This window comes from Pinus tabuliformis, chromosome 2_1 (assembly GCF_031772625.1).
Source record: "Pinus tabuliformis cultivar Carrire ecotype Pingquan chromosome 2_1, CPIR1, whole genome shotgun sequence".
In the NCBI taxonomy this organism is placed as follows: Eukaryota; Viridiplantae; Streptophyta; class Pinopsida; order Pinales; family Pinaceae; genus Pinus; species Pinus tabuliformis.
Window position 1 is genome coordinate 612,842,327 of NC_142299.1, and position 16,180 is coordinate 612,858,506.

Here is a 16,180-nt window from a genome sequence, read left to right on the forward strand (position 1 = left end):
TCTTAGTAGAGATAATATTGAAAATACCTTAAAATACCCTAGTCACATTTTTATCTAGCACATCTTTTAGCTTGATGGAAGCTTCCCATCCAAATTTTCAAGAGTAATTTTCTTTCAAATTAATGTTCAAATGTTACAATGTTTGGTTGTTGTTGTGGATAAAGACATCTTACTCATCATTATCATGTGACTTTCTTTTTTTAATTCTCCCCATGTGATGTGATTATGTTTGAGAGTTTATTTGTGAAGTGATTATAAAGTCATCAACATTAACACATTTGATTACTAATTTTGAGACTTGTTTATAAAAATCTTTTCTCAAACTTAAACTACATTTATATTTAAATCAGGTAAATAAATCACATCTCTCTTCATCTATATATTCTTCTTTATGAAATTTCCTTTACCCCATAATATGGTGCCATCGCTATTTTAAAATCTTTAAAATATAACTTACCGTGCTATTTGTAGATAACTAGTTCCTCGATTAAGGACGAGGATCATCTCGAATTAAGTATGCCTTTCATTTTGATTTCATTGTGAGTTTATTTTAAACATGAATTTACCTTAATCCCTGGTATTGTTAGGTTTCTAAATTGAAATTTTATTGTTTGGCACGGGATATCTGGTATCGTTAGGTTTTTAATTTGAAATTATATTGTTTGGCACGGGATCTTTGAAATTTTAATGTGTAAGTTGTTATCATTATTATCTTTAATTCTCCGAAAATTTTAAGATTAATATAGACTTATCTTTATATACGAATAAATATGTGATATGTGGAGTGTTTTTCTTAAAAATTTTAGTATAAAAATAAAATATTAAAAATATTTGTTTAATTTCAGATTATATAAATTTTAGTGGATGTTAATCATTATTATATAGTTTGTAAAATAAATATCATAAAATATAATTAATTTAGATTGTTTTTAATTTAGGATCTATTAAACCTGTAGAAAGATCAAATCACTTGAAAGGTGAATCTCTTTTAAATTGAAAAGAGATTTGATTTCTCTAAATATTTAGTAAATCAAAAATTAAACTAGTTTAATTAGTAATGATAATTATAATTATAAATATAACTATTAATTTTATGTTTCTTAATTTTATTTTCTTCTGCTTAAATCAAAATATTAAATAATATATTACAATATCACTACTACATTGAGCTAATTATTTTATATTACATTTTATAATTTTATTTATTTTTACCAAATCAAAATATTAAATAAAACATTAAAACATTTCTATCCTATTAAATTAAAAAGTTCTCCCGACATAAGAAAACATTAACTTTTTCCCAATAAAAACACTGAAAATACATCTCATGAAATTGTTACGCATTCTGTCTTTATATTGCGTTGCAATTATTTTGCAGTTGTCGTGCATTCTCATTCTCATAATATTGGAAGGTCCATGTTCCTTGCTCTTCAAAACACTGACAATAGATGAGAGATGATATTTTTTCCCATTTTGTTTTAATATTGTCTTGCATTTGTTTTGCATTATTGCAATAACTAAAGGTTAACATTTCTTTTCCCATCAAAATAATGCAAAATAGATACGGAAGATAGTGTTGGGCGTTGTTCATGGGCTGGTGGAGGTGGATTACTCGCGTCATCATCAATCCCGCATCCCTGTTGTCTGTTTCTACTACCAAACTATACCCCTACCTGCTTTTAGCCACGGTCGGGTCAGAGACGTGGCGATTCCGCTTCACATGATTCTTGACCTACTTGAACTTGAGAAGGCTCTCGATTGTGGGCTGGACAACGATAATGCTAGGACAACGATAACTCAATTATAAATTATAATCAGCCTAGATTCATTTGATTAGGATTTAGGTTGAAGGTCATCTCTCTCAAATTTCTTTTCACTTGAAAAAAGATTTCCACATCAAGAAATCTAGACTAATTTAATTTCCCCTGATAAATAGGTTATATTCCACGTGAATACCATAGGTCAATATTATGGGCATTTTTTTTAAGGATTATTTTTTTTTATTTTGAATGAGTTAAAATTATAATAATTTTTAATTTAATTTGACATAGTCAAAATGTTAAACATTACATTACAACATCTCTACCATAATGGAAAGTGGCTAAGGGTAATTATAATTATAAAAATTATTATTATTATTATTTGTTTTTATTTCTATTTTTATTTTTATGTAGTTTCACCAAACAAAATGTTTTACTAATAATTAGAATTAATAATTATTTTATTTTATTCTATTTTATTTTTATTTTTATGTAATTTCACCAAGTCAAAATGTTTGATAAAAGACAAAACATGACAGTACAACATCTCTTCTATACTGGGTTAGAGAGAGCCTCTTCGAACAATTAACTTTTCTTCTTTAAAGAGAGTTAGTAAGGATTTAAATCCACATAGTTGTTTAAGTTGAAACGAGGGCGTAGTCTAACTTATAGACAAAATGGCATTTTCATACAAATGGATCATACAATCTGAAACAAGATTGTGATTTTTTGCTGTTTAAAATACACTTTTCAATGGATAAATGGATTCACTACCCCGAAAAAATCCTCGGGTCAAGTTTTTAAAAATCTCTACTAGATTTTAATTGAAATTAACCAGAAAAATGTTTTGAAAAAAAATCATTTTTTCTATCACTTAAGCTACCAATAAAATGACTATAAAATGATCTCTTTTAATTTAGGAAAAAATCTAGTACCCTCACACAAATATATATATTCTTTTTTCAATGTGTGTAACATTTATTTTGAAGTTTATCTATTTTGTATTATTATAAATGCTCTTTTTTATAATATTATCTTAATTAAATTAATAATTTTATTTTTATTTTTAATTAATCAATAATTATTTATTTCTAATATTATTTTTTGTTAGTCATTTGACTTCTTTATTTTTATTCTTATTACTATTATTTTAAAAATTAATAATAATAAATATAATAAAATAAAATTCCACAATAATACTGTGATTTTTAAATATAATAATTAAATTTTAATGATAATAGATATGATTTAACAATACCTATTGGTAAATTATAATCATTATAAGAATTTGTAATCCTCAAAAGATATACATTTAAATCCTCAAATGAAATTTATTAAATTTATTGCACTATACATTGAGATTAATCAATGTGGCTATGACTATATTTCCAATTTTCTTTCTTCGTTTCATTTATGTATTTTTTTATTAGACCATAAAAATAATTACACCGCGAATAATAAAAGTAACCCTCACTCTTTCTATCATAACTAAAGGGTAGATGGCAACTTTATTACTTTCTAATTTCCCATTTTTATTCCCATTGTGACTTGAAGATATAAAGTAACAGAACTTCATAGGGAGATATCATTTAATGTGATGTTTCCTTCTTTCTTCTCATTTTCCAGTATGATTTGCGTGCAATTTTTTTTTGGTGTGACTGGTATATGATGATATATATAAGTTAATTAAGATCCAAAGGCCTAATTCCAAGGGTTTAATATTAAGAGTTTAATTTTAAAGGTGTTGTAGCCTACCATAATAACTCACTTTGATTATACAGTTGAGAAATAGTTACAAATCAGTTATTAACTGATTCTTGATATGCGGGAAACTGATGGAGGGGAATTTTTCCATGAATAATCATGTTTGCATTCCAGTTTTTGGGGGGGGGGAGAGTTTTTCACTCCCAACTGAAGTCGGAGATGAACAATCAGAAGTAGTTTTGAATTCTGTTTATTCCTTTGGAGGTTTTTTGAGCTCGAGACTGTAGGAGAAGCCTCAAATGCTAGAATGTTAAGGTGGTTGTGTTTTGATTCTTATGTTTTCCATATTAGGGATAGTTTCCCTGAATGCTTAGTGGAGAATTTATGTTCTCTGCCCTGCAATTGCTCGGTAGAGGTTGATCGATTTCTAATGGCAGAGTGATGCACAGTGTTAAAGATATTGGAAGGCTTCCCTGGATCTTTAGTTCAGAAATTTTATTCTCTGCCATGGTATTGTAGAGCATAATGTAAATTGATTTCCGATGTGCAATGGATGCAAAGAATGTTGAGGTGAACCAGTGTTTACTATGCACAGGTTTTATTTGCACATTCTCACTAAGCGGTGAAATAGACTTCGAAAACAAAAGAAATTATAGTAAAAGCCACGTCCTGGCCATTTTCTCTAAGAAAGATTAGCGCTAAACCCCTGCTTTTCTTTAGGCAAAGCTGATTGTCTTCTGGAAAGGAGCCGGAAGCAGCTTATCATATGAAGGAGCCGGAAACAATTATTGAATATGTTTGCTAAGAAGCTCACCAGTAAGTCTGTGAAAAAGGTGCACATTCATAACTCAATTCTCTAAAGCCTTTGATATTATTCTATATTTTTTAAAAGGTAAAGGGATAACTCTTGCATAAGCTCAGCTATGATAGATACCACAGATGTTAAATCGTTTGATTTCTTTGCTGGCTTTGAGTTGAAGTTACGATATGATTTAAAGAAAAGAATTTACGGCATGCTTTAAAGAAAAGTATTTTAATGTATGCAGTAAAAGATGATTATTTTATATGTTTTCATGGTAAGAAAATATGTTAATGTATGTAATAAAAGAATGATTAATCTATATATTTTCTTGGTAAGAGAATATGTTAATGCATGTAGTAAAAGAATGATAAAATTATATGTTTTCTTGGTAAGAAAATATGTTAATGCATGCAGTAAAAGAATGATTATTTTATATGTTTTCTTGGTAAAGAAAAATATGTTATTGCATGCAGTAAAAGATTGAATATTTAATATGTTTTTTTGGTAAAGAAAATATGTTAAAGATTGATTATTTTGTATGTTTTCTTGGTAAAGAAAATAGGTAGTTCCTCTTAGAAAGACTCCATGTGAGTCTTGTGTGTAAAATTCTTGTCTCTTGTCATTTCTCTTGGAATAAAATCCTCGTTAAATATCGCCAAAATATCTTCTTGAGAAAAGAAGATGAGGCATATAAATGTCCTGAGGAAATAGCGTGAAAAGTGGCCAAGTTTTCTTCAATTAAAATATGTATTTTTATAAAGGTTTCTTGAAAAAGGATATATGCTATTTGCATTGTGATACTAGCTAATTTCTAAGTTCAGGTGAAATAATTATGCATTACATGCATGATAGAATTAGCTAATGATGTGTTTCTAGGCACATAGATATTCATTTCTATAGTTTCTTTCGAAAAAAGAGTGCATACTTCATGTATGAAGATGAAGGCTTTTATGAGAGTTTTCTTGGAAACAAAAATAGAATTTCCTTCCTTAAAAGACATATGAATAGTGTTCATATCATATCAAGAATCCATACTTGTTTCATGAAAAGATTATGTGCATTAAAGTAAAAGTAATTGTGTTAGGAAAAACACATGTTGCATGCACATAAGGGTAGCTGTTGTGACAATTGGAAATATGATTTTGGGTGTATGTAGAGAAAGTATTAAGTTAACCTTCTTGGAAATATTAATCTCTTGAAAAGATTGTCTTGCTAGATGAGTTGGGTCGATTTCTAGTTTGGTGCATAAAAATGGTAAGTTAACCTTGTTATTGTTTCTAGATTTTTATACATAAAGATGGGTATTCCCAATATTTTCTTGAAAGAGAAAGCATGAGGAACTTACTCATAGGAAGATAAAGAAATGGGGTTATAATGACTTCCTTTAAGAAAGAAGTATGTGATTTGTTACACGAAATGATGGTAGTATTCTAATGAAGGGAATATGTGTTGCATATATTAAACAATGGCTATTATGATAAGCTAATGTATGCACAAAGAATAGTCATTGTGATATAAGAGTTATGTTCTTTGTATGATAGAGAAACTATGTTGAGTTCTTGAAAATAACTATGTGAAAAGAACATATGTGCTTAAGCATAGAAACAAAAATTGATTACATGTATGAGGATATAATGATTGTGTTATACATGTTAGTAGAATTAATGAGTTAGATCTCTTAAAGAGAATTATGCATTAGTGTGAATAAACATTGTGGAGGTAAAACAATATTTACTTGACTATATGTACTAGTTAAATAGTATGTCATGCTTGCTCATGCATATGAGTAGATGGTAAAAGATATCTTTTAGAGGTTGATTATTGATTCATTAATATGGTATCTAATCTTGTTGCCAAAGCTTGTTGACGACAACATTGACAGGAAACGATGGCGGTTGGTGCCAAAGGAAAGTGATGTTTAACATTGTGGCAGGAAAAGGATTAATGGTCCATGTAGATGAGTTCGAGTTGCAGGATCGTCCATTGCTAGAACAATCATTCCACAAGGAATGTTGCATGTGGCGGTATGTAAGAAAAGGGTTTCATGGAAAATGTATTAGCTTTTAGCTAGTTATGTGACAACTTAATGATAATTCATTGTAATGATTTTATAACAATGGTTAAGGGATGGAATCCCTTATAAGCCATTGAGTGAGGGGTGAAAACCCTCACGAGCGTTTAATAATAAGATTAAATGTTTGTTGGTTTTCACCCTAGAGGGTTTCCAGGGTATATTAGTGTTCAATGGTGTGATTTCCTTTTTTGTCAGTTTGATGATGATGAATCCCTAATGTTGATGGTTCTTTATTTGATGGCATAACCATAATGTCCAAGTATGAGATTAACTAATATGGTTAAGGAAATCATGAAATGGATGCAAGGATTCGTGAGACAGTTTATATTATTACACTACCACGGTGGTGGTTAATGGTTATGCAACTTACTGTCTTTTATTGCAATTTACTTGATGTACTAATGAACATTATATCTAATGGTTAATGAGGAATTGTGGAGTTGTGAATTGGATAATTACTTGTGGGTAATTTGTATAAAAAAAATTCTAACTCCCTGCTTTTACATGCGAGGTTACTGGGGTATGTGACAAGTGGTATCAGAGCTAAAGGTTGCAGTACTGGCGCCTTTGGGAATTGGTAAGTGGAAAAGAAGTTGAGGTACGCACCAGTGGGCATTAACTCAGGTATGAGTCTAACCATTCACATATTGATTTACATAGTACACTACTTTTGGCATGATAAGTGTGAATCGTGTTTAAACTGCTTTGAGTAGTAAGTAATAAAGTTGTTGCATAACTATGTTCATGACAATGGATTCTTGATGAGGATAAAAGACAATAAAACTGTTGTCACACTTAAGAACAATATTGAACACTCACTGAGGAAAGTGACAATCAACTACCAAATTTTGCTTTGCAAATATGACAATAACAATGATGCATTTATTGAACAAGATTGAAGTTACAATGAACGAAATTTAATGAGTAAATTCATGAATATAAATTATGGGGAACATCCTTGAATAGGATGACAAATTGTTTTAAAGGGACATTAGAAGAACCCCTTAGATATTGAAAATATGCAATGAGACAAGTAGTGAGACTTGATGGTAAAACTAATTTTTGAATAAGTTTTGCCATGGTTCCATTAAGATGATTGGTAGTTTTGATTGGTTAGTGTTGTATGGCTAACTAATAGCACTTATGTGCATGAATTGACTTTGATTTAAGCTTATCACAATTTTCAAACAAGTGATTATGGTAGTCACTTCCTCTATTGGCCTATTGATGGCAATACATTGTGGGAAATTGGAAATGTTTAGATTGTTACCTCAACTATCATAGGCATTTACACAGTAATGAATATTTGCATATACTTTTATGCATGATAGTATTGTGCCACAAACTAAAAAGATTAGGGAAGTGAATACTTGTTAAAGGATGCATATGTATAACTAATGTTGCTAATGGGATTAAGTAGTGGTAGCTTAATGGCAGAAAGAAAACTCGTCACGTAAAATGTTGCAATGAGAATTGCAATCATAAATGAGAAAGAATAATGTTATATGATATGCATGATTGTGTTATTTGGAAATTAGAATGCATACAACATGTATGTCAGTTGTGTTTCCTAACAATCTAGATGTTGTGGACCCATGTTGAGGGTTAAGTGTAGATGCATCGTATACATGCATGTTTGTTTTGTTAATGATAATGATTATATGGTTCATTATGTCAATTACTTTGGGAAAAAGTGGTAAAAGAGAAATTTAACATGCTAGAAAGTTGTAGATAGTTGTGAAAGGCTAGAATGCCTTGGGTTGATGGCAGTTACCTGCCCGGAGGGGTTGATGGTACTTGTCTGCCCGGATTGTGAAAGGCTAGAATGCCTTGGGTTGATGGCAGTTACCTGCCCGGAGGGGTTGATGGTACTTGTCTGCCTGGATTTCTTCTCCCTAGAGATAAATTATCTCAATAAGGGAAAAGAGTTTATGTGGTCATTGGAATTCTTGAGTTGGTTGGCCAGTGGAATTCCATGTTAGACCTGGTAAGGTCTCTATCAAAGAAACTGTTTGGATGTGAAAATGACTCGATTTGGTTGTGGAAACCAATTTCCATGGGTTGGGAATTCTTTAGCCTATTGTGGTTCTCATAGCTAAAGAAATTAACTAATCAGATATATGTTATGTTAAAAATTCTATATATAGTTGTGTAAAATATGTTATGCACATTTAACAGGAAATGAGCTTAGTGCTCAATAAGGAGTTATTGGAAATTTTAATTCCTTTATTGTGTTACTAATCTTGTGAATGTCTTAGTAGGGGCTAAGACAATTTTTACTTGATGCAGTGATTGACTGTTTTGATGAATAAAGAGCTAGGTGCTCCTTTGGTACTTTTAGAAGTACTCTGTGGATGTCTTTAGTGAGAGTTAATTCAGTGTGCATGTGGAGTAGTGATGAGCTCTTAAGTACTTGTAAAAGTACTGTGATTTAAAAATCATCTAACATTGCACAATTGATTGATAGTTAAAAGTAGTTCCTTTGACTCACAATATTATGACTAATGCGATTGAATTTGTTTGTCACATATTATAGGATTACTTACCATGGAGGATTGATGGGCTGTTCAACCACTATTAAAATGTTTACGAGAAAGTGTTCATGATTTTAAAAAGTAGATAGTAAGTAATAGTAAGTTGATATAGAGTTTGGTTTTTGAATTTGAATAAGGGCCAAGTGTTGGCAATTAGAACTTGCATATTTTTGTAGTTATGAATGCTTATGACTATTGATCTTTCTTATGATTATATCATTATTATTTTGTTTGTTGTCATTTCTTGGAATGAAATCTTTGATTTTAAAGAGGAAGGATCACATTTTGTGTGGTTTAGATGGTATATCATGAGCAAAATCTGAAGTTCCCAACGAGAGATGAACATCAAGGTCGGTGTTCCTGTTAAGGGGGGAGTATGTAACATCCCTACCATAATAACTCAGTGTGATTAAATAGTTGAGAAATAGTTATGAATCAGTTATTAACTGATTCTTGATATGCAAGAAGCTGATGGAGGGGAATTTTTCCATGAATAATCCTGTTTGCATTCCGGTTTTTTGGGGGGGGAGAGTTTTTCACTCCCAACTGAAGTCGGAGACGAACAATCAGAAGTAGTTTCGAATTCTGTTTATTCTTTTGGAGGTTTTTTGAGCTCGAGACTGTAGGAGAAGCCTCAAATGCCGGAATGTTAAGGTGGTTGTGTTTTGATTCTTCTGTTTTCCATATTAGGGACAGTTTCCCTAAATGCTTAGTGGAGAATTTATGTTCTCTGCCCTGCAATTGCTCAGTAGAGGCTGATCGATTTCTAATGGCAGAGTGATGGACAGTGTTAAAGATATCGGAAGGCTTCCCTGGATCTTTAGTTCAGAAATTTTATTCTCTGCCATGGTATTGCAGAGCATAAGGTAAATTGATTTCTGATGTGCGACGGATGCAAAGAATGCTGAGGTGAACCAACATTTACTGTGCGCAGGTTTTGCAGCACCAGAAAGATTTGCACATTCTCATTAAGCGGTGAAATACACTTCGAAAACAAAAGAAATTACAGTCGGAGCCGCGTCCTGGCTATTTTCTCCAAGAAAGATTGGCGCTAAACCCCTGCTTTGCTTCAGGCAAAGCCGATTGGCTTCTGGAAAGGAGCCAGAAGCAGCTTATCATACGAAGGAGCCGGAAGCAATTATTGAATATGTTTGCCAAGAAGCTCACCAATAAGTCTGCGAAAAAGGTGCACATTCATAACTCAATTCTCTAAAGCCTTTGATATTATTTTGCAATTTTTAAAAGGTAAAGGGATAACTCTTGCATAAGCTCAGCTATGATAGATACCATAGATGTCAAATTGTTTGATTTCTTTGCTGCCTTTGAGTTGAAGTTACGATATGCTTTAAAGAAAAGAATTTACGGCATGCTTTAAAGAAAAGTATTTTAATGCATGCAGTAAAAGATGATTATTTTATATGTTTTCTTGGTAAGAAAATATGTTAATGCATGCAGTAAAAGAATGATTAATTTATATGTTTTCTTGGTAAGAGAATATGTTAATGCATGCAGTAAAAGAATGATTAAATTATATGTTTTCTTGGTAAGAAAATATGTTAATGCATGCAGTAAAAGAATGATTATTTTATATGTTTTTTTGGTAAAGAAAAATATGTTAGTGCATGCAATAGAAGATTGAATATTTAATATGTTTTCTTGGTAAAGAAAATATGTTAAAGATTGATTATTTTGTATGTTTTCTTGGTAAAGAAAATAGGTAGTTCCTCTTAGAAAGACTCCATGTGAGTCTTGTGTGTGAAATGCTTGTCTCTTGTCATTTCTCTTGGAATAAAGTCTTTGCTAAATATAGCCAAAATATCTTCTTGAGAAAAGAATATGAAGCATATAAACGTCCTGAGCACATAGCGTGAAAAGTGGCCAAGTTTTCTTGAATTAAAATATGTATTTTTATAAAAGTTTCTTGAAAAGGGATATATGCTAATTGCATTGTGATATTAGCTAATTTCTAAGTTCAGGTGAAATAATTATGCATTACATGCATGATAGAATTAGCTAGTGATGTGTTTCTAGGCACATAGATATTCATTTCTATAGTTTGTTTTCGGAAAAAGAGTGCATACTTCATGTATGAAGATGAAGGTTTTTATGAGAGTTTTCATGGAAACAAAAATAGAGGTTCCTTCCTTAAAAGACATATGAATAGTGTTCATATCATATCAAGAATCCATACTTGTTTCGTGAAAAGATCATGTGCATTAAAGTAAAAGTAATTGTGTTAGGAAAAACACATGTTGCATGCACATAAGGGTAGTTGTTGTGACAATTGGAAATATGATTTTGGGTGTATGTAGAGAAAGTATTAAGTTAACCTTCTTGGAAATATTAATCTCTTGAAAAGATTGTCTTGCTAGATGAGTTGGGTCGATTTCTAGTCTGGTGCATAAAAAGGGTAAGTTAACCTTGTTATTGTTTCTTGATTTTTATACATAAAGATGGGTATTCCCAAATATTTCTTGAAATAGAAATCATGAGGAACTTACTTATAGGAAGATAAAGAAATGGGGTTATAATGACTTCCTTTAAGAAAGAAGTATGTGATTTGTTACATGAAATTATGGTAGTATTCTAGTGAAGGGAATATGTGTTGCATATATTAAAGAAGGGCTATTATGATAAGCTAATGTATGCACAAAGAATAGTCATTGTGATATAAAATTTATGTTCTTTGTATGATAGAGAAACTATGTTGAGTTCTCGAAAATAACTATGTGAAAAGACCATATGTGCTTAAGCATATAAACAACAATTTATTACATGTATGAAGATATAACGATTGTGTTATACATGTTAGTAGAACTAATGAGTTAGATCCCTTCAAGAGAATTATGCATTAGTGTGAATAAACATTGTGGAGGTAAAACAATATTTACTTGAGTATATGTACTAGTTCAATAGTATGTCATGCTTGCTCATGCATATGAGTAGATGTTAAAAGATCTCTTTTAGAGGTTGATTATTGATTCATTAATATGGTATCTAATCTTGTTGCCAAAGCTTGTTGACGACAGCATTGACAGGAAACGATGGCGGTTGGTGCCAAAGAAAAATGATGTTTAACATTGTGGCAGGAAAAGGATTAATGGTCCAGACAGATGAGTTCGAGTTGCAGTATTGTCCATTGCTAGAACAATCATGCCACAAGGAATGTTTCATGTGGTGGTATGTAAGAAAAGGGTTTCATGGAAAATGCATTAGCTTTTAGCTAGTTATGTGACAACTTAATGATAAATCATTGTAATGATTTTATAAGAATGGTTAAGGGATGGAATCCCTTAGAAGCCATTGAGTGAGGGGTGAAAACCCTCACGAGCGTTTAATAATAAGATTAAACGTTTGCTGGTTTTCACCCTACGGGGTTTCCAGAGTATATTGGTGTTCAATGGTGTGATTGCATTTTGTGTCAGTTTGATGATGATGAATCCTTGATGTTGATGGTTCTTTATTTGATAGCATAACCATAATGTCCAAGTATGAGATTAATTAATATGGTTAAGGAAATCATGAAATGGATGCAAGGATTCATGAGACAGTTTATGTTATTACACTACCATGGTGGTGGTTAATGGTTATGCAACTTACTGTCTTTTATTGTAATTTACTTGATGTACTAATGAACATTATATCTAATGGTTAATGAGGAATTGTGGAGTTGTGAATTGAATAATTACTTGTGTGTAATCTAGAATTTCGAGAGCTTCCTGAAAAGAATCACCAAACACAGAAAAGTCACCCATATAAATTTCTACAAATTCTATATCAGCAAAAATAGCCAGGACTGCCCTTTGAAAGGTAGCTGGGGCATTACATAAACCGAAGGGAAGCACTCTATAAGCAAATGTACCCCATGGACATGTAAAAGTAGTTTTATCCTGATCTTCCGATGCAATTTGTATCTATTTATAAGCACTGAAGCCATCCAAAAAGGAAAAATATTTCTTTCCTGCAAGGGTATCAAGCACCTAGTGAATGAAAGGGAGAGGGAAGTAATATTTGAGAGTGGCTTTGTTTAATTCTCAATAATCAATACAAATACGCCATCTTCCATCTTTCTTAGGTACAAGCACTAATGGAGAGACCCACTGACTATCAGAAATAGGATAGATAAACCGAGCATCCAAGAGTTTTTGTACTTCTTCCTTCACAATATCTCTTAGAGCTAGATTCATTCACCTTTGGGGTTGTCAGATAGGTCGGGCTCCTTCTTGAATATAGATATCATGTGTACAAGTTTCAGGGGGAATACCCTTCATATCTTCATAGCCCCATGCAAAGGCACTAAGATGGTTTTGCAACAAATTCACAAGTTGCTCTCGCTGAGATGAGTCCAAATCTGAACTAATATACAAGGATTTACCGGGGTTAATCTCAATGAGAGTAGCATTAGGCTTAGGAGTACTCAAGGGGGTGGTCAAATGCAGTAGTACAGAAGAATGAGAATCATAGTTATCTTGAAAATCTAGGTTGAAGATCTGGCTTAATAGCTCAAAATTAGGCATAGTGTCTAGATTATTCAAGAAATCTTGAATCTCATCTTTGTGTGAAGACCCAGTATGCTAATGGATAAAGGAAACGGGCTGAGTCTCCTCATCACTGCTTTGATCCAACCATAAATTATCTCGAAGGTCTTGAATGGATCTGGCAGGGGGGTATAAGGTAACTTTCTTCCTAGAATCTCCATGTGAAATATACATATCACTGGAGCGACATCCAATATATGCATTGGTTGTAGCACGCCATGGTCGACCCAAGATCAAGGGATGTCCTCCTACTGGGTTCTTTGGCTGAAGCACAATGAAATCAACAGGATATTCCCAAGAATCTAATGAGATGATCACATCGTCCAATACTCCTTCTGGCTTAATTTTAGATCTATCTGCTAATTCAAGCACAGTGGGAGTAGGGCAAAGATGAGATAACCGAAGTTGATCCATGGTTTGCTTAGTCATGACATTAATGGCTACCCCTAGGTCTATAAGAACATTAGAGACAAGGAAATTACCAATCTGAACTGAGACAATAGGGTTTCCGGGATCAGTATATTTTTCCATAGACACACATCCTGTCATCAACTCTACTGCCCTACCAACAAATTGAATGGTTTGGGGTTCCAATCTCTTCCTCCCGGGTTTCTTGAGACAGAGTTCCTTAATAATCTTGGTACAAATAGGGATCTCTTTGATGGCTTGGAGCAGAGGTATCTTAATGAAAAGATTCTGAAGCTCCAATGCCAAGCTAGTCTTAGAAATAGGCTCACTTCTTTCCATTACTAGCCTCTCTGGGAAGGGAGGCTGGTTGGAAGAAGATGGCAAGGATTCAGAGGGTAAGGGCTACTTAGTGATAACTTTCAGAGAATGATTAAGAGTTTCCTCTTCTTCTTTCTCTTCAACAATCACTGTAGGTTGCTTTTGATTTTCTGATGTTACAGTCCTTCCTGATCTTAATTGAATATCATGAACCCCAACTGGAATAGACTGGTACTCGAATAAAGGTGGGTTTGTTACATAGATCATTTTCACTGCTTTATTATTGTTAGGATTGGGCATAGGTTGAGCAGGCAACTGAGGAGATCGAAAAGGTGGAGGTAAAGGTAACGGTGGAGTAGACTGACTCGGAGGTTGAGGCATTGAATAAGGTGTATGTGTAGATGGATATGATTGCATGGGTGGCTAGTAGGAATATGGAGAATGAGTTAGCCCCATCCAACCTTGTTTCCATGGTTGAGAAGGTTGCCCATGCTGATATTGGTTCCCATACTGCCACTGTTGATTAGTGTTAGGATAAGAATATGCATGTGAATTATAACCAAAATAGTGTGGAGAAAATTCAGGAGCCATACCTGCACCTACCTGAGGCCAATTTATTTTTGCTCCCATAGCATACAAGTATTCATCTTAAGGCTGTCCCCCTGTAAATACAGCTTTAAGTCCTGGTATAGAGGGACATTTTTCTATGATATGGTATTCTACACAAATAGCACACTTATTAGTTTCTTTCAAATTAAGAGGACATTCCTTAGGAGGATGCTTGTCTCTACATTTAGGATAGAAAATACTTAATGAATCTTGTTCCTTCATGAGTTTTTGCAGAAATTTTAAAGATTCCAACTATTTGGTAACAGTATTCATTATATCAATTTTCATGTTTTCCATTTTATTTTCTAGTCCAATAATCATAGCATCAGTAGATTCGGTTTTTCTATTTCTACTTCGAGTTCCTCTACTGGATCTATACTGAATTCTTGAAAATTTCCTACATAATTCACAAATTTGTTCAAAAGTTTGCTGAGAAATATCACCTTGTCCTAACAGATTTAAATTATTTCTAGCATTATCAGTAAGTCCTTTTAAGAACAAGGTTCTAATAGTACTGGAATCAAGCTTAAGTTTCGACCTTTGTAAATTATACAGAAATCTTTCTGGGTAATCTCCAAGAGTTTCATCATTATCCTGTATGATTGTAGAAATCTCATCTTGCATGTCCCAAGTTTTGCAATATTCTTGATATTTAGATAAAAACACACTCTTCATCTGATGCCAAGAGGTTATAGTGTTTCCTCCTAACCCCATAAACCAGCATAAAGTCGAGTCCTTGAGAGTAACAGGAAATAATCTTAGCTTCTGAGCATCAGTTGAATAATCATAACTTATACATAGAATATCAAACTCAAATAAAAAAGAGTCAGGATCTTCATGAACTTTACCATGGAAATGAGCGAGAGCTGATGGTGGAATATTCTTCATCTGTGCCACAGTATCGGGGTCCACAATTGGAAACACAAATGTGGATTGTTCCCCACTTACCTGTTTTTCACCAATCCCTTCCACATGATCTTCATGGTCTACCATTGCTTCCCTTTTTCTCCGAACAAACTAAACCACACCTGAGTTGTTGTCACCAGAATCTAGGTGGATTGTTCCTGCGTGATGGGTTTGAATTGGATTGGGCTTCCTACTCACAGAAGGAGACCCAATATGAGAATTTTTTCAGAATGCTTCCAGCCCTTAGTGGGCTTTGAACCCCTACCTTTTCTAGGCATTCATTTCAAAAAGAAAAAAAAATAACAAAACAATTTCTAAAAAATGCTATCAGAAATCAATCAACACTAGTAAAATTCCTCCTAAGAAGCTTTTCCTAAAAAAAAAAAAAAAAATAGAATAAAGGAAAAATTACCTCTATTGTATAATCAGAAAATTCTTACCAAATCAAATCGCCTCCCCGACAATGGTGCCAAAATGTTGGGTGCAGGAATTGCACTTAAGCAAACTCCTCAACACTTAAATTGTCA